Here is an 18763-nt window from a genome sequence, read left to right on the forward strand (position 1 = left end):
TGATGTGTATGTATTACACCATTAATTACACAACAAATGACAAGTACAGTGAGGAACACAGAAATTCTTGGGATACATTGCTTGCCTTGCAGGAGCTTCAAAAGCTAAAACTTAATGTGGAAAAGGCTTTATATTATTACAAAAACATCTTTTTGATATTCATAATACGATACAACATATTCACATGTTACACAGAAAGTTACAATATATGTATGGGTGAGCTCCTATTTGAAGATCCTTATAAAACTTTTTTTCACTGTGAGAAATTATGTCATCTGATATTGTTATCACTCAATCACTGAGTCATGTCCCACTCTTTGTGGCCCCATGGACCATAGCCCACCAGGCTCCTCTGTCCATGGAATTTTCCAGGCACGAATACTGGAATGGGTTGCCATTTCCTTCTCAAGGACCTACCCGACCTGGGGATCAAACCCGCGTCTCTTGCGTCTCCTGCGTTGGCAGGTGGGCTCTTTACTACTAGTGCCACCTGAGAGCCACGCAGATTCTTTACTGGTTGAGCTACCCCGGAGGCCCATGTCATCTAATATGTTGACACTGAAAATGTTCCCACATCTATCAGTAATTAACCATGAGTGGAAATACACTTTCTGTTCTTTTAAATTTGACTGGTGTTATTTGTTGCCATTCTTGACATTTAAAAATAGAAAGTTATTGTATTTTTTTCATCAGCACCATGGAGTTCTCACAAGAACTAAAATGTTTCTTGGACTTGAGCATCAGTCTTTGATGGCTTTTTGTCCTAAACATTCTTTTTTTAAAAGTCTTAATCCTTAGATTGTCCAAAAAGGGAATGGACCTTTCCCAATATCTTTGTAAAGCTTGTCACCTGAATAGATTTTTTGAGTATCGTTTTAAATTGTGAGATGGTTTACAGCTGCTGTTTAAAAAGATTGAAAATGACACATTGTAAGTGTGAATATCTTAATCAACAAATATTTGAGTCCCCGTTATATCTAAATACCTGTCATTAACCCTAAGGCGTTTACAGACTAAGCTGGGAGCTAATATCACATACATATGAATAGTTAACCAAAACAGAACGGATGCTTAAGACACAGTGCCTTACAAATGGAAATGAGCGCCAAAGCGAGTCTGCTTGGGGAGATGAGTTTGCTGTCTTGCATGGGGAAAAAAACAGAACTGAGGGAGGGCATAGAAAAAAAAAACTTCGAAAATTTCGGAAAGGATAGATTTACAGACTTTACAGTAGGAGTTTCCATAAAGAACAGGAGGTGCCCGACTGTGGTTGGTCTTGAGTATGGAGCTAATGTGTTCCTAGAGAAGAGCCTTGGGAATTGTTTTTAATACCAAAAAAAAAATCAACAAAATGGTACTGTGGATTCCTTCAGTGAATCATATTTATATCTCTTAGCATAAATATAGCATTTGTGAAATAAAAGGCACTACTCCCATCTAATGTTAACTGTGCCACCTTTTAAACCACTAACAGGATCCTTGAAGATGTAATACGAACACCGAGTTTAAACCTCTGCTGGGGTTAAATGTTAGCCGGTGGTTCAAGTTTCTACTCATTTGACCCTACAGGAAACTTTAGAGGTGAAACCATTCCCAGCCAAGATGCAGGCCCTTGTGTCATGAAATCCAATCTTTGTTCCCTATTTTGACAGAAACTAACCAAAAGACAATTGTCTGTTAATTATAGGGCTATGAGAGTGAATTAAATACTCATTTGTTTTGATCACCTTTCCGACATTCAAGGTTTTATGATTGCAGAACAATTTCCATAGTGTTTCCCTGGATTGGGTTTGTTTGTTGTTGTTCTTTAGGATCTGGTTCCTTCAGGATGAATCTGTGATTACATTTTTTTGACATACTGAACGGATACTGTGTAATTCCTAATCTGTGCATTAGTTTTAAATAGCTCATGTGAGTGAACATTTCAGGAGCATGGGAAGTGTGCCTACTCAAGTTCCAGCCGTTTAGTCAAATGCCATTATCCTTTACTGAAATTCAACTGATGGTAGACCAAATGTTCTGTTTTTTCAGAGTTTCTCTTCCATATTGTACTTTCTAAGCCGAGCTCCCAGTGGGACCAGGGAGACAGAGGGCTGATGTTTCCTGAGTCTCTAGGAAGTGCCGAGCACTTCAGTTACTCCCTCCCTGAGTCCATAGCAGCTCTGAACTGAGTCTTATCCCCACTTCATAGAAAAGAAGCAGCCGCTCAGAGAGTTAACGAAACGACCTGACTCATCACACAACAAGGGGACAATTCTGGGGACAGTGTTCAAACCAGACCCTCCAAGTCCCAAGTGACTTCCTCCAGCACCCTGCTTGCCCCCTCTTATGACTTAAATTTGGGTGCCTTGAGAAGTGTGTCTTTTCATGGCTAAAATGCTGTCATCTTCTAACTCTGCCTGTCTTTTTTCAGTATTCTAACCAATAGTGATACTGAAGCTTTTCAAACGTCAAGCTCTTCTGTCTAATTGAAATACTGCTGGTGTCACGTAGAGAAAGGGATGCTGGCCTGGGTATAAAAAGGCTTTGTCAGTTGCAGCTGAAGCAGCTCTGAGGCACTGAAGGAGCTCAGTCCCTGAGAGTTGAAGTGAGTGATCTTGGATGTCTTTCCCAGTTCTGAAATCTTGTAACTCTGTATAAGGTGTTTTCATCCACATCCACAAGTACTTTGTTGTAATTTAATTTCTGTACCTAGGATAACCCTGTGTACAGATGGGTAAACTCACAATAGCAATAAGAAATGTATTTTAAAATCTTAGCTGTCCAATTTTGTACTCCTCATTGAAATAAAAAAATTATATGTATGGATTTTTGTTTCCCTTAAACAATACAATGCATTTGATTGAAAGCCTTATTTTTATAATTTCCAAAGGGTTAAAACCAAATCTTCTCCTTTTTAAAAATCATATTACAAGTTAATAAAAGCAGAACTCTAAAAAGTTGCATCTAGGGTTCCTAGTAGAAAACTTATACTAGGAGAACATAAAAATTCCTAAAGGGTAGACTTCAAGGCCTGTTGCTCTTTCTGCTTTTTAAATGCTTTACAAGTAATCTCCTTTCAATAATTATTTGTTTGAATAAATGAAACAAACAAACAAACAAAAAGAAACACAGAAATATTTGAGCTCCAGAGAAGGCAGCTGTTTAAGCTCCTCACACCCCAGAATAATTACCTAAGTAAACAATAGCATCTGAAAAATCCTTGCCCTTGATGACCAAGGAAACACACGTACAGGGAGGGGCCACAGTGTCTGCCACAGAGGGAAGAGCTTTTGCAACATGATGCAATAGTTCCTAGAGTATGAGTTGGTCTCAGTCTGCAAGAAGCACACTACTTGTGACAAAGGGCTCAGAGCATCCATGGCCCCCTGAATCTGTGGTGCCTCTTGATTTAATATCGAAGGACGTGTATAGCAACGATATTTTATCAGAGGCACTTTAACTTTATTTAGATATAAAATTAAAAGCAATTATTCACAAAAAGTTTTAATACACCAAAGAAAAAAAAGCAATTATTGGCAACACTGATATTCAACACCCCTTAGAGCCTAGTTACTGCTCTAAGCTCTTAGCCACACGACCGAGCCCTTCTCCCAGAACCCCCAAGAATCCCCTGATCCTGACACCTGGCATCCTGCTCCCACCTGGCCAGCAGGCTCTCGGCTCCTCTGTGCACCTGCCATACCAGTTATTAAAAACATTTTCAATATCACCTCTATTTGTGTCACCTTATTTACATGTTGGAAGGTTGTTTGCTTCACATCTTCATGTCCATTAAGCTTGAGTTTACTAGTTTCTGCTAACTGCACCTAAAATGGATAGTTTTTCTGTCTAAAATATGTATAAGTTCTTTGAGCAGATATCCAAAATTAGAAGATTTCTAGAAATCATATTTACTGGGTTACAATGAAATACCAAAGTCTTAGATCTTATTTTCTATTTTTCACCAAATAATGCTTTCAGAAACAGGTTCCCAGAGCTGAAAAATGATGACTCATCCTCTTTAGGGTAATGTCTTATATTGCCCACCAAAGAAGTGCAGCTGCCTGGCTTTCTCCCCGGTCCTATAGGGCCATTCACATACCCTCGCTGAGCTGTCCATGTCAGGCTGATGATGACAGCATTTATGTTTCCTAAATACTCTATTCAAATCCACGTGTAAAACTGTGTCTCACTTCCCTTTCATAGATCTTCAAGGGCCACCAACTTGATTAACTGGTATTAATTACACTGAAATTCTCTCCATATCCATTGGCAGTAGGCATCATTTCTAGGTGGAAATAAAACATAGCGTAGTGAAATGAGTAACACGTTTTGTTCCCCGCAGTTCTAAAACCAGTGCCCTGAATTTATAGTGTGCGTCTGGAATGAAGTCAGAAGGGGAAGTTGCCTGCCGGCATCGTGGCTCACAGTGGGCCGGGCTGGCGTCATCTCCCCATCCAGGTAACGCTATCAGGAAAGCAGAGAGAATATAAGGAGGGAATCCAGAACACGAAACGGTTAAATTGTGAAATGACACAAAGGCTCGGGTTCACGGAGTTCAGAGGCGGTCTCGTAAGCTGTCCCATCAGCGAACAGGCCAGCGGTAATCCACCACCCACCTCCTGGGCACAAGACCCCTCTCCAGCCGCCTGGGTGCTTTCGGGCAGAAGCCCCAGGCCCTTCCCTGCACCAGGCTCCTTGACCTCCAGGGACCGATGGCCGGACTTGACCTTCTCCCCCCGGCAGCTGACCAGGTCTCTGCATTTCAACCTGTGCGGGTCCTGATTTCACGAAGACACGCTTTCACGTAATCAGTCAGGCCTGGCCACTCAGCTAGAGCTTTAGAGCAGACACCAAGCGGGATGGGAGGAGCTGGCTATCTCCCCGGCCGGGCTGCGAGCTCGGGGCCTGCCTGGTGGGGGGACGGAGGCCTTTCATCACTAGACTCAGGATGATGACAGTGGGGGCCTGAGAAGTACATCCTTCTGCACAGTGAACATATGAAATCATAATACCTTGCCCAGCCATGGAGTGACCTGCCGAGCCGTGGGAACTCTTTTCTCCCAGGTGATTTGGAGGAATTCTTTCACCCCCATGCAGTGCAACACGCCCCAGAACATTCAGCCTGAAGTTTGCCAGCCCTTAGAGGAGGCAGCTGAGGACAGGCGTCTAGACCAGGAGCCGAGGACGTCCTGGCACTTACCAGCAACTATGTCAGCTGCCTCTGACTGTCTTCTCCCCTGTAAAAGTGGACCGTGGAACCCGAGGAGGTTGTCAGGACCCTGTGAAGGACTGAATACGAAGGGCCTAGCAGAATCCCAGGAGCACAGGAAGCTGTCAATAAACAGCATTGCCTTAAAAACTGACCAGAGTAAGGTCTAGATTCAGCTCTTATTTATCCACGCACATGTGTCTTGAAATGTGTGTCAATATCTCCACGCACGTTGAAACTGTATCTGCAAAGCTCAAAAGTAGTTAGTCATCAGTTTCCTGTCACTTCCCATTGCAGAAAACCGTTTCCTGTTCCCAGGACTGCTGACACCAGGAAGCAAAAGGACAAATAGCCTGATGAAAAGGAGCCTTGATCCCCGGCTGGCTGGGTTGTCAGCTGCCACCCGGGAGATCCACAGCTGGCCCGGGGCCTCCATGCTCTCCCAGGCCTGGTTTTCGGCTGCCAGGCGGTAGGCAGAGCTCTGCAGCAGTGGGGCAGATGGGGGAGAGGAGGCGCGGTCCCCTCCCACCCTGTCTCCGGGTCCCCCAGGCTGGAGTTAGAAGAGGGACCTGGGAAGATCCTGCCTTCCGGCGGGAAAGTGCAGGAGCTCCCACGGTACCTGCAGCAACCTCCATTCCACTGACAGTTGAGGGCCAGCCCAGGGCTTACAATGTGAGGTCTGGGCAACTGTTGGGCTGCATGGGGCCAGGTCAGGGGCTTTCTCCAGTGCCCAGCATGGGCGGCTCGAACCGGCAGGCACAGCTGCCCCACCCGCCCACAGAGCAAAACCGTGCTTCCTTATGTCCCAGCAGACATCGCTAAGCAAAGCAATGAATACCAGCATCGTTATTTAAATCAGACATCACGGGGGAAAAAAAATTGCTCATGTTTTGAGAAACTTAAAATCGCCAAGCAGGGTGGGAAGAGGCAAACACTCACAGGTGGCCGCTGCAAGTCAGTCTGTTGGATCACACATGCAGCATCTGGAAGACCATCGCAGCGCTGGGTTCCCAAGGTGAACTTGACCTCTGCAAGCGAACCTCCAGGAGCCTCAGCAGCAGCCAGATGAGATCTCTGAGACCAGGATGTCCACTGCTCTGGGGTCTGCAGGGCTCCCCTGGTGGCTCAGAGGGTAAAGAAGCTGCCTGCAATGCAGGAGACCTGGGTTCGATCCCTGGGTCGGGAAGATCCCCTGGAGAAGGGCATGGCAACCCACTTCAGTATTCTTGCCTGGAGAATCCCATGGATTGGTCACTTCACCCAGCCCCAGGCTGTGTGTGTGTAGCCTCCAAGAAGTTTACCAGTGGAGACAACACTTTCTCTTAGAGGTTTTCAGGGTAGACTAATGCTGAACAAAATTGACATTTGCATCATCATGTTTTCTTATTACCAGGAAGGCCAGAGTTATTATCAATAGATTCCTAGGGGGTGTGAGTCAGTCTGAACTATAACTGGATCCCTGACGTTATAAGGGCTTGATAAGAATTTTCCTCTGTATATCTAGTTTTATAAAACTGGCTTATTGTAACTAGTATACAACAATTATGCACTAAGAGAGGGTCAAGCTAAGACCACAGCAAAAACTTAAGTCTCCTATTTTTAGGCCAGACTTTCCCAGGGCAAAATCTTGACCACATCACTGAGCTCTCCTGCAGATGACACAGACCTGGGCTCAGGGCTCGGCCCTCTCTCGGGCGTGTCCCCAGCCCCATTCAGCCTCAAGTTCAAGATCTTGCCTCTCTGCCTGAGCCTTCTCTTGTTTTCTCTGTCGTCTTGGTCAGAGGGTCGCTTCCTGTCACCCCACCTGCCTCTCCACACGGTTTCAGAGGTGCCATGCGTTACTTTAATCGTGAAACTTGCTGGTACAATGTTACAGAATCTTCTATTCATGACTTAAGTTATGCACGTTAGCACCCTGATGTGTCCATCCCATGACTTTGTTCTCAGTGTCTATCACTGCACTTTCTAGATGGGAAACTCTGCTGGGTTTCCAGCAAGTACTGCTCTTTTCAAAAAAGATCCTTAATGGAAGATTTGTCAGTGTCATCGATCCTTCATTTGAACCGTCTTCAGGAGTCTCAACTTTGCATTCATTAACGACGTCATTCTACAAAGGCAGGAAAGGACACTTCCACGAGAAAGAAAGGAAACCAAGGAAACCACTTCCAAGAGGCAAATCTGCCAGGAAATGAGCTGAACAGCAGTTTTATTTTTCAGGTTCTAAACACAAAACTACCAGTATCCTTGCCTGCTAGCTCAGTCTTCAGCCCATCTGTCTCTCAACCCCAGAGTGCCCCAGTGGCTCTGGTCTTCCCATAGACCTTCAAGTTCAGGTTGGTTGGAGGTGGCTCAGAGGACTTTAAGATTCTGTGCTGTTACTGAAACTGTTGGTGAGATCTGCACTGTTGAGGAAAAGGTCCTGGTCAACGATAGCAACATATTAGAAAGCATTTCTGAAAAGATAAAAATAAAAGGGTCCTCAGACCTGTCATTTCTTATTGGAATCCAGTTATTAAATTGGTGATCAACCTCATAAGACTTTAAAAAAAAATGCTGTCATTCACTCTATGTTCTCCCTCCTAAGCGTCCAAAGGAAGATCTTCATGCTAATTAAACCTCATCGTTGGTTTTGCCTGGGCCTCATCTGCACAGCAGCCAGAAGCGTCCAAGGTCCAGCAGTTCCTTCGGAACAGTGCCTGCCTGTCCCCGCCTCTGCGAACAGAACAGTATCCCCTGCTCTGCAACGCTAAGCCTCAGGTGATTTCAGCTGTCCCGTGTCTCTGATCCCCAAATCCTTTCAAAGGAGATTTGCAAAGCTTGTGTCTTTCCCTCCTAATTTACCATCAACTGCACTTGTAACAAAGAGGTAAGGGAGTGCTCTGGCTCCTGCCTGATACCGACGTGAAATCCACATGCGTGCTGGGTCTGCGTGGTAAGTCCCAGAAGTGGCCAAAGAGCACCAGCTCCCCTCGTCCCCTGTGTCCCCAGCTGGCCCCTCAGCCCCATCTGTCCCCCTTCCCCTGCGGGTCAGCCCCTGGAATCGAGGCTGCTCACGTCTCCTGTCCAGCTCCTCCCTGCTCCTCCACCAGCTCCCGCCGTCCTCCGCCGTCCTCCCGGAGGCCCATGGAGCACAGCACAGCCCTCAACCTCCCCTCGGCCCGCGGCCTCCAAAACAAACACCAATTAGGAAAAGCATGAAGGAGTTTTCATTACAGAAAGGTCATCGTAAAAATTACAAACGGGGGAAATTACAAGGTTGGGAGAGACTCTCAGGAAAGTCCAGCAGTTCAGAGCCTGACCTCATTTACATTTCAATGAAGACCTGGGTCAACCATTTCCGAGACTTCCGGAACATGCTTATTAATCTCTCCCGGTGGGGTGTTCCCCGGGACACCTTCTCATTATGGGGGTGCTGCCCCAGCGCCTGGGGAGTCCAGGCCCACTCTCTGACCTCCCGACAAGGCACGCCATCTCCCATCTTCCTTCCCCTCCAAGGCTTCTCTCCTGGGCTTGAAGCTGCGGGTTCTGACTTTCAGTCTGCCACCAGGGTCCCTAGCGGAGCCCCTCTCCGTGGAGGCCGTGGGGATCTAGCCTTACTGCCCCCCCACACCCCAGACTACCTGCTGGACCCTCTTCACTGACCTTGCACTTGCTTCCCTGCTTCTTTGGGGCAGCTCCATGACCTGACAGAGTGCAGGCCGTGGGGCTCTTCATCACTGAATTTAAGCTGGCCCAGCCGGGTGATGCTGTGATGACAACCTCCTGCTCTGCTGTGATGCTGGGCAGACCCCATGAGCTCAGTGATGCTCAGTCTCCGCAGCTGCAAAAGGAGGACCCTGACAGTACCCCCTTCAGAGTGTCAGGACTTCCCTGGTGGCCCAGACAGTAAAGCGTCTGCTTACAACGCGGGAGACCCGGGTTCGATCCCTGGGTCAGGACGATCCTCTGGACAAGGCAATGGCAACCCACTCCAGTACTCTTGCCTGGAAAACCCCATGGACGGAGGAGCGTGGTGGGCTGCAATCCATGGGGTCGCAAAGAGTCACACGACAGTGACTTCACTTTCACTTTTCAGAGTGTCAGAGGGAGACGATGATGGAGCCCTTGGCCATGCTGGGAAGAAAGCAGTCTCTCAATACACCTTGGCTATTAGAATTATTGTCAGCATCCAGTTACTGCTCTTAGGGCACCTTTCTCCGTTTCACGCCTCGATGTGAGGCATAGTCTCTGAGACAAAGTGAGTCAGTGTCTCTGCATTCAAGAAATTTACATGGTGGCAAAAGGGAGAGTAAACAGTTACAAAGCAATAGGCTTTTGGTAGGGTTAGGACCGAAGGACTTCAGGATGCAGAGCAGGGAGTGGCTCACGCAGCCTGAGGCCCGGGACAGGGGAGGGTGCGCAGATCCTGGTGGGAAGGCGGCCGGTGCAGGCGCCCTTGACGGTTCATCCCCCCCTGGTGTGAACTTGGCTGGTTCAACAAGTGCTCTCATTTAACGAAGGGATCCAGGCCCCCACAGCGGTCCTGTGGACTCAGTAGGATAGAGTCTTCTGGAGCCTCATGACCACCACTGTTTCCTGGCACAACTTTTACAAACATCACCTGTGTTGTTAACCTGTTTTGTATCAAATCCTGGTTCGAACAGTTTCTTGTTTTGCAAACTTGGGCAAGTTGGTAACCTCCCCTATGCCTCTGCTTCTTCATCTCAGGCTGATGAGAGGGATGGTGTGAGTTGATACATGCAAAGCCCCTGAAACAACCCCTGGCACAGAGTAAGAACTAAGTAACTGCCTGGATTAGGCCACTACACGTGTCTCTGGTCTGCAGCCCATGTGCAGGACAGTGGTGACTGATGAGGCAGAGATCAGTAGCTGGATCATCAAAATGATTTCCTCTTCTTCCTGAGCACACAGCTCATCTACACTTCCCGCCACTCTTGAAGTTATGTGTGGCCATGTGACTAAGTTCTCATCTCTAGAAAATGAGCTGAGAGGTGTCCTCCACCATCGTCTGTCCCTCTGGGGCCTGGGGATGGAAACTTGAAGACATGGGTCCCAAAACCACTGCCTGGAGAAAGGCCATTTCAACAGACCTCTTCACCTGCACAATTCCATTACCTAGAAAGGAGACTCTTTTATTGTAGTTAAATTAATATGCATTTGGCTAGCATCCTAGCTCGTCCTTACCAATACAGCTCCTCCGAATACTGAGCTCAATGAAGGATCGATTTTGTAGTGAACTGTTGGAGCGATAGCTGTCTACTCAGCATATTTCCTGTCCCCCTCTCCACCTTTCTGTGAAGACCCCCTCATAGAGTGGGAAATGTATGTGATTTTGGTGTGGTTTAATACCTCCACCACCCTCAGCAGGGCACGCAGGACTCCCCATCCTTCCCACAGAACCACCGGACCCGAGGCAGGCTAATCAATCATCACCGCCATGCCCACCGAAATCAGGAAAACAGGACCTCTTGGTAGCTGTGGGCGAGGATGTTTTAGGGAAGGAGTGGCCTCAGTGGTAACTGCTACATGGAAAGAGCTCATCAAAAAAAGATGCCCACGCGGAGAGTGCGCCAATACGGCAGAACCTTCCTTAACTACACTCTGCGCTCCCGCCTGTGTTATTGTCTGACTCCTGTTTCCCAGTCACCTTGGTCAGTGAGCCTTTTTGGTTAAGCTAATTAGAAACTGCCCCCACCCCATTAAATAATAATAATAATGACTGCAAGTTCCTAATTTACCAGAGTTTGCCCCTTCCCCTAGTTCCCTGGGTCCTCTGACTCTGCAAATTCTCTCCAACTTCCCCCCCACCCCCATCCACATTGGCCTGGAAAATCCTCTTGATAATCCTATCTTCACATTACATAAAATACGAAAATTCCTTAAATAATTAGTGACAGTAGCAAGCATGACTTCCACTAAGGAAAGAATATTAGTCACTTTCATGTGGTCTCAACTGATCATACTCATTCTTAGGGAGACTGTCTTCTATGTTCTACAGAAACAAGATTCCATTAAAACAAACTCAGTCAGACTGCCCAAAGTTTTTTTTTAAAAAATTAAGTTTAGTTGACTGACAATTTTCTGTTAGTTTCAAGTGTACCAAAAAGTGATTCAGTTTATATATACATATACATATATACACACAGAAAGATCTGTGTGTGTGTGTTCTTTTTCAATTCTTTTCCATATAGGTTATTACAAGGTGTATTTTTTAAATTGCACTGAACTTATATTAAAAATTTCTTAAAATAAGTGGTGAATTTGGGGGTTGGGATTGCAAATTTCCTGCATAATATGTTACCTTGTAACAGAATTTAACCAATAACACCTGAATATGTTCTTCATTGAAAGAAACATATTTGCAACCCCAGAGATTTGCAAAATGGGAAACAACAACATAAATTAAATTTTTTACAGCTGGTTATCTTCCTGGCCTTCACTTCAGTTATCAGTCAAGTGTAGTATGCCCCCCAGTATTTGGTGGAGTAATTCTATAAAATATAAAATCCAGTTTTTTGTCTCAAATAATATCAGGTAGTACAAGGTTTTGTCTTTGAATTTTATTTTGAAATTTTTACTTAAACCAATTTCTTAGAAAAAGAAATGGAGCGTTTTCAGAAGCTGCTAACTTTTCGCTATCATTTTCTTTCATTCTGGTGAAAGCTAGACAGGCCATTTGGCATCCAACTTTTCTTTCCCCATATTCTTCCCAGGTTTTGAGTTCATTGGCTCAGGGAAATCACACTTAAGGGAAAAGACTCTTCCAGCTTTATGTCATTTCTTTATCTTCCATTTTTCCGTGCTTTGCACACCCCAGTCCCTTCCAAATCGAGCGCCAGGAGTTCTACCTCTATATGGGGACTTTCGGGACGGAGTTTAAGAAAAAAAAAATGCTGTTCATGTTGGGGGAGGGGAGAGTCTGGAGTTGTTGAATGTGTACAGAACTTCTGTTTGGGGTGATGAAAAATTTCCAGAAATAGACAGCGGTGGCGGTTACACAACGCCGTGATTGTGGTCAACGCCATTGGACTGTACACATTTAAAAAAAAAAAAAAAGGTTACAATGGTAAGCTTCACGTATATTTCGCCACGCAGAAAAATCTTGTCCATACTTCTTGCCTCGTACATTTGCATACGTCGCTAAATAGAGAGGCATCGTTCCTATGTATAGCAACGACGAAGAAGAATGAAGAAATCAAATATAGAGTGTCCAGCAATTTCTTGGCTTAGGAAACTACAAGACAGAACAAAGCACACACACCCTGCGCCAGCTGTCTTTGGAAACCACGCTGTTTGCTCATGCGCAGAAAAAGCCGAGCCTCGCCCGGGGATCGACAGGAACAAGATGAATGACCCCCTGGAGACCAGAGGGTTTGTATTCGAGTTTCCATCACCTTTTCATCCTTTTGTCCCTCTTCTTGATTCACATGCAGATTAACCCAGACCCACTCCTCGCTAAAGACGCTTTTTCACTCTCGTTTGGAAGGTAGAAGGAGCATCTAAATATTTATGAGGCTTTTTTTCTCCCGGGTTTATGATGCTTTCTTGTTGGATGTTGAGGAATTACGTTAATGAATGCGTGCCTGCACACTGCGACGCAGAAACCAGGCAAAGGGGGAAAACACACACACACACACACACACACACAGCGCTTTGTCGGCGCTCACCAAACAGTTCCCATGAAAAGGAAGAAAAGAGAGGGGAGGAGGAAGAGAGATTTAAAATCTGTTGCCAGGAGAGAAATAGATTGCACAGCTCAACACAAAAGCAGGAACAAAGTTTCATCTTTGCTTTCAGGAGTTGCAAATGTAACTGTGGTGTCAAGTCGGTACAAATGTCAAATAAAACATGATTGAAAAACGAGGGCGGGCTGCCCGGCTATTCCCCACCGATGAAGAAAATTAAGGACAACGTTTCCATATTGGAAATAAATCTTTTATTGGAAAACAAAGAACTGACCAACACTGTCTTTTAGGCAGTGCTCTGCACATATTCCTTCAGTACAGACGATCTGAGTATGAACGCATAAGAAGGTTGTCAGGGTTTATAGTGCATTGACCATATAGAATGTCTTTTTTTTTTTTTCTTTTCAGTGCCCAGTAGATACTGTTTTCATTAGACTAGCTAAATTCTACTTTAAAGTGAATTCTCCCTAAATGTGTTTGCATGAAATTACATCTAGTTATGGCTTACACTCTAAGTCACCTTTAATTATAGGGAATCTTTATGATATTTTAATAGATGGAATATGCATGGGCACACTGGAGCTGAAATGCAGACGTATTAATGGCCTTAATATCACACTGCCAGAAACAGTCATCTTTCCAACCTTTAATCATCTTCTGTTCTGTCCTGTGAACACAGGATGCCAGAGCAGAAGGTCAAGGCCAAGCTGGAACCAACCGGTGACTCTGTGACCATCTTTAATGTTTGTGCCTCGGGTGTTCGGTTTAAAAGTGCACTTTTTTTTTTCTTTTGTAAAAACATTACCCCTCACCTGGTGTTTATTGGTAAGTGGTAATATATAAAAAGAGTAAGGTCCTGTTTGTTATTTTTGAAACTTCTTGATGAATTTGAGACATACCCGACCTGCCTGTCATCAGTTATCTTCAGAGGGTGTAAAGAAGGCTCAGAAATCTCGTCCCAGGCCCGTCACAGCCACGCTGCAGCTCCAGGGGCTGGAGCAGAGAGCCCAGTGTGAGTCTCCAACTTCCCTTTCCACAGAGAGGAGACTCCCCTACACACGGGCATGACGACTGAAAATTAGTCGTTAATTGTGGGTGTTTATCTGTTTACTTCACATTTAGGGTAAGATGCAGAACATGGTTTCCTATTTCCCATACCAAAAAAATCTAATTACTTGAGTCTTAGTTATTGGAAGTCGGAATAATAATTGACCGTGGTCTATTTACATAACTTGTTATAATCTAAGCATTACATATGCTTAGCTTAGCCTACAACCAGGGTGTCTTTAAAATCAGCTTCTTCATTAAAAACGAAGACAAAAACTGTTCACAGAGAAATTGTTAATAGTCTTTTGTCTGGTGCAAAGACAGGGAATTGTATCAGCTCAGCATTATTTCATAGTCATTTATTTCTTGTCTGAAGGCATAGGCACCTAACTATATCTAACTTTAAAGGAACTGTATCTAGGTTTTAAAGAAAAATTTAGTGAAAGGGTCACAAAAGTGTTTCAAATTGCCCATGGAGGGAGAGGGGAATGCTTTGCTTATAAAGTGTTTCAGAAGGGCATTTTGTATAAAACTCAGGAAAGCAGTGTGAATATTCAGGAAATGTTTCAAAATGCTTGTGGTATGGCTTTGATCAAAAAAATTAAGCACACACACAAAAAATTTCATCAGTTTATGCATAAATAGATACAGAATTATTACCCCTCTTGGTGGTATGTGGCACATCCTTCAAGTTGCTGGAGGCTCTGAGGAGACCCCTCGAGGAGGCCAAGTGTGATGAGCCGCGCACAGTCATCACCCGCGTGAGACTCAGATGAGCATCTAAGTCACACCTTGGCCAGAAACGGGAGAGCCGACCGTCTGTGTAACCACCATAGAAGGCCATGGTCTGCCTGCAGTCTGTTCAGGGTCTCCAAGTCAGAGCTCCCTTGACTAAGAATACACTCCTCACGAGTCTACTTTATTTCTTAAAATTCCTATCTTCTATCAGTTCACTTCAGTCGCTGTCGGGTCTGACTCTTTGCGACCCCATGGACTGCAGCATGCCAGGCTTCCCCATCCACCACCAACTCCCGGAGTTTGCTCAAACTCATGTCCATTGAGTAGGTGATGCCATCCAACCATCTCTTCCTCTGTTGTCCCCTTCTCCTCCTGCCTTCAGTCTTTCCCAGCATCAGGGTCTTTTCCAGTGAGTCAGTTCTTCGCATCAGGGAGCCAAAGTATTGGAGATTCATCTTCAACATCAGTCCTTCCAATTAATATTCAGGACTGATCTCCTTTAGGATGGACTGGATTGATCTCCTTGCAGTTCAAGCGACTCTCCAGATTCTTCTCCAACACTACAGTTCAAAAGCATCAATTCTTCTGCACTCAGCTTTCTTTATAGTCCAACTCTCACATCCATACATGACTACTGGAAAAACCATGGCCTTGATGAGACAGATCTTTGTTGGCAAAGTAATGTCTTTGCTTTTTAGTATGCTGTCTAGGTTGGTCATAGCGTTTCTTCTAAGGAGCAATCTTCTTTGAATTTCATGGCTGCAGTCACCATCTGCAGTGATTTTGGAGCCCAAAGAAATGAACTCTGTCACTGTTTCCACTGTTTCCCCATCTATTTGTCATGAAGTGATGGGACCAGATGCCATGATCTTAGTTTTCTGAATGTTGAGTTTTAAGCCAGCTTTTTCACTCTCCTCTTTCACTTTCATCAAGAAGCTCTTTAGTTCTTCTTCACTTTCTGCCATAAGGGTGGTGTCATCTGCATATCTGAGGTTATTGATATTTCTCCCAGCAATCTTGATTCCAGCTTGTGCTTCCTCCAGCCCAGCATTTCTCATGATGTACTCTGCATATAAGGTAAATAAGCAGGGTGACAATATACAGCCTTGATGTACTCCTTTCCCGATTTGGAACCAGTCTGTTGTTCCATGTCCAGTTCTAACTGTTGCTTCCTGACCTGCATACAGATTTCTCAGGAGGCAGGTCAGGTGGTCTGGTATTCCCATCTCTTGAAGAATTTTCCACAGTTTGTTGTGATCCACACAGTCAAAGGCTTTGGCATAGTCAATAAAGCGGAAGTAGATGGTTTTCTGGAACTCTCTTTCTTTTTTTTCTTTTTTTTAATAGCCTATTGGTTATAGCCTTTAAAGAACATATATGTATCCTGGGAGAATGCCATCAGTTAAATCCTGACTGAAATTATTCTATTGGATTCACCTCAGTGCAGAGGGGGGGGGAAAAAAGCTGTATTTTAAACCACAGAGTATACTAAGGGAGGGAAGTTCAGGCCCTTGCAACAGTGTCCTGTAGAAGAATGCACGAGAACACACTAGAATGTTCTAGAAAAGGTTCCTTGTGAAATGTAATACATATTTTTGTATCTGGTCGTGGCAGAGTGATTAACATGTAAAAGAAACATCTAACAGCATAGAGGACAAGCAGAAATAGATGGTTTTCAGGAACTCTCTTGCTTTTTTTTTTTTTAATAACCTGTTGGTTATAGCCTTTAAAAGACAAACCCTGAACAGTGTGGAAGAGTGTCCAGGGAAAGGAAAAGTATTTTTTGCCCATAAAATTGAAAAATATGTGTTAATGATATAAGCCACTGTTAACCAAGCAAGGAAAAAAACTTTCTCATATGCTAATGATAATACTATTAATTGTAGAAGATTTCTGCTATGTCTTTCAATAATAATAATACATAATCAAGAGATATGGAATTTTGTTTTCCTTTGGGCCATAATTTCTGGGAATTTATTTTGTATAAATAATTGTACATGAGCAAAGATACAGCAATATTATTTCTAATGTGGAAGATTTAGAACAGGGGTCCCCAACCTTTGGTATCTAATGCCTGATGATCTGAGGTGCAGCTGATGTAATAATAAAGAAATAAAATGCATAATAAGTGTGATGCACTTGAATCATCTCAAAGCCATCCTTCCCGCCCCAGTGTGTGGAAAAATTATCTTCCACAAAACCAGTCCCTGATGACAAAAATGTTGGGGACCGCTGATTTAGAAGAAAGAATTTTTATTTTGTTATTGTTTTATTCTGGCTGAGCTATGTTTTCTATGATAATTAGAAAATATTTATTAATTATGGAATAAGAAATCAGCAATAAAATCTGATAAGAAAAATAGTTTGTCCCTGGTTAGGTAACTTCTTTGGTGTCTATCAATTGAGGATCCCTTCCAGGAACTTCATGGAAACTACTCCAGGGTCACAGAAATGCTTGGGTCCGAGAATGGATGGAAAACCTGTGTGCAAATTGTCTTGAGACAAAGCCTTTCCTGGCATCAGAGTAAAGCACGCAAAATGTCATAGAACTGGTCATGTGTAGAGACATATAGGCAGAATTTGAAGTTTTGAATTAATTCAAATATATATGCATATATGTTTGGAAAACAGTTTATAATTTTTAATTTTGTTTTTTTTAAATACAACTAAATAACACACTAAATAGCAACTAAATAACTACAGGCTTTTAGCATTTCGTACTCGCAAAACCTTGGAGCCCGCCTCCTTCATCCAAGGTCTGTTTCTCTCCAGTTCAGCTTCATTACCACGGAGTTTCATGCAAATAGAAAAGCATTGCAGAACATCATCTTTTCTCAAACCAGAACTGATCTGAATCTGTATTAAAACAGCAAGGAATAAATGAAAACATCTCTATGAAGTCTTAACTCAGAACTGAAATATGAAAAGCGACAGTCTCGCATCCAGTCTCACATTTCACCAGGTTTATGGTTTTTCTTTCTCAAATATTTGATCCTCGAAACCTTCACCCGACTCATGCAAAGTTTAAAAACACGGCCTGTCTCAGACTGTTTACACATAGTTCTCACACATGATGTGAACTGGCAGGCCGGCCCACTGTTTTCATGGAAGCACTGGGAGTGGCAGCTGCTACATATCACGATATTTTTCTCAACCTAAAACTGTTACTGCCCTACACCGAGGCACACACTTCACAGCTGAGCCTGAATGCAGACTGAATTCAAAGTGTCCTGGCTAAATGCCAAATTCAAAACTCCCCTGACCTGTCTTCCTCTACGCTGACAGCGTGTACGTGTAACAACTCGTCTGAAAATAGCTGGTTCCGTAAACAGGGGGCAAACCATCCAAGAAATATTTGCACAATGAAATAATCATTTTATTTTGTCATATAGGCAGACAACCAGTCAATTCGGTTAAAAAAAAAAATAAACATTTTCTTTTTAACATTTGAGGAGTTGACTTACTCCATTGGGTGGTTTGTTTTTACTGGTTAGTTATCTACATTGTTGCATCTTAGCTCTGAATGTTCATAATCTAAGGAGGAATTTTGGTGGAGTAATGCCTGAAGGTATGATCAAATCACCATAATCCGGATTTGAACATATGGTTAAATGCAGCTTATGTGCTGTGTGCTAAGTCACTTCAGTCATGTCCGACTCTTTGTGACCCTATGGACCCTAGCCCACCAGGACCCTCTGTCCATGGGATACTGCAGGCAAGAATACTGGAGTGGGTTGCCATGCCCTCCTCCACGGGATCTTCCTGACCCAGGGATCAAACCCATGTCTCTTACATCACCTGTATTGGCAGGCGAGTTCTTTACTACTAGCGCCGTACTGAGTATTAAATGCTCCAAGTGAGAAAGGCCCATCCCATGTGTCAAGTCAGGGGCTGACAGCGCCCTGGGCTTCCGTGTTCCCTTCCCTGACCCCTACCAGGACAGAGATCCCACCTCTGACTGTTTTGTGTGTTAGATTTCCTGAGACAACAAGAAAATACAACTTAAAAACCAGAGACCCCTCTAGCCTCTTACTTGTTTCACCCCTATATGGTGTTGCACAAAGATGTGAAAACCAAAGCAGTCAAGTTGGGAGCCTAC

Source organism: Odocoileus virginianus, chromosome 34, assembly GCF_023699985.2.
Source record: "Odocoileus virginianus isolate 20LAN1187 ecotype Illinois chromosome 34, Ovbor_1.2, whole genome shotgun sequence".
NCBI classification, from domain to species: Eukaryota; Metazoa; Chordata; class Mammalia; order Artiodactyla; family Cervidae; genus Odocoileus; species Odocoileus virginianus.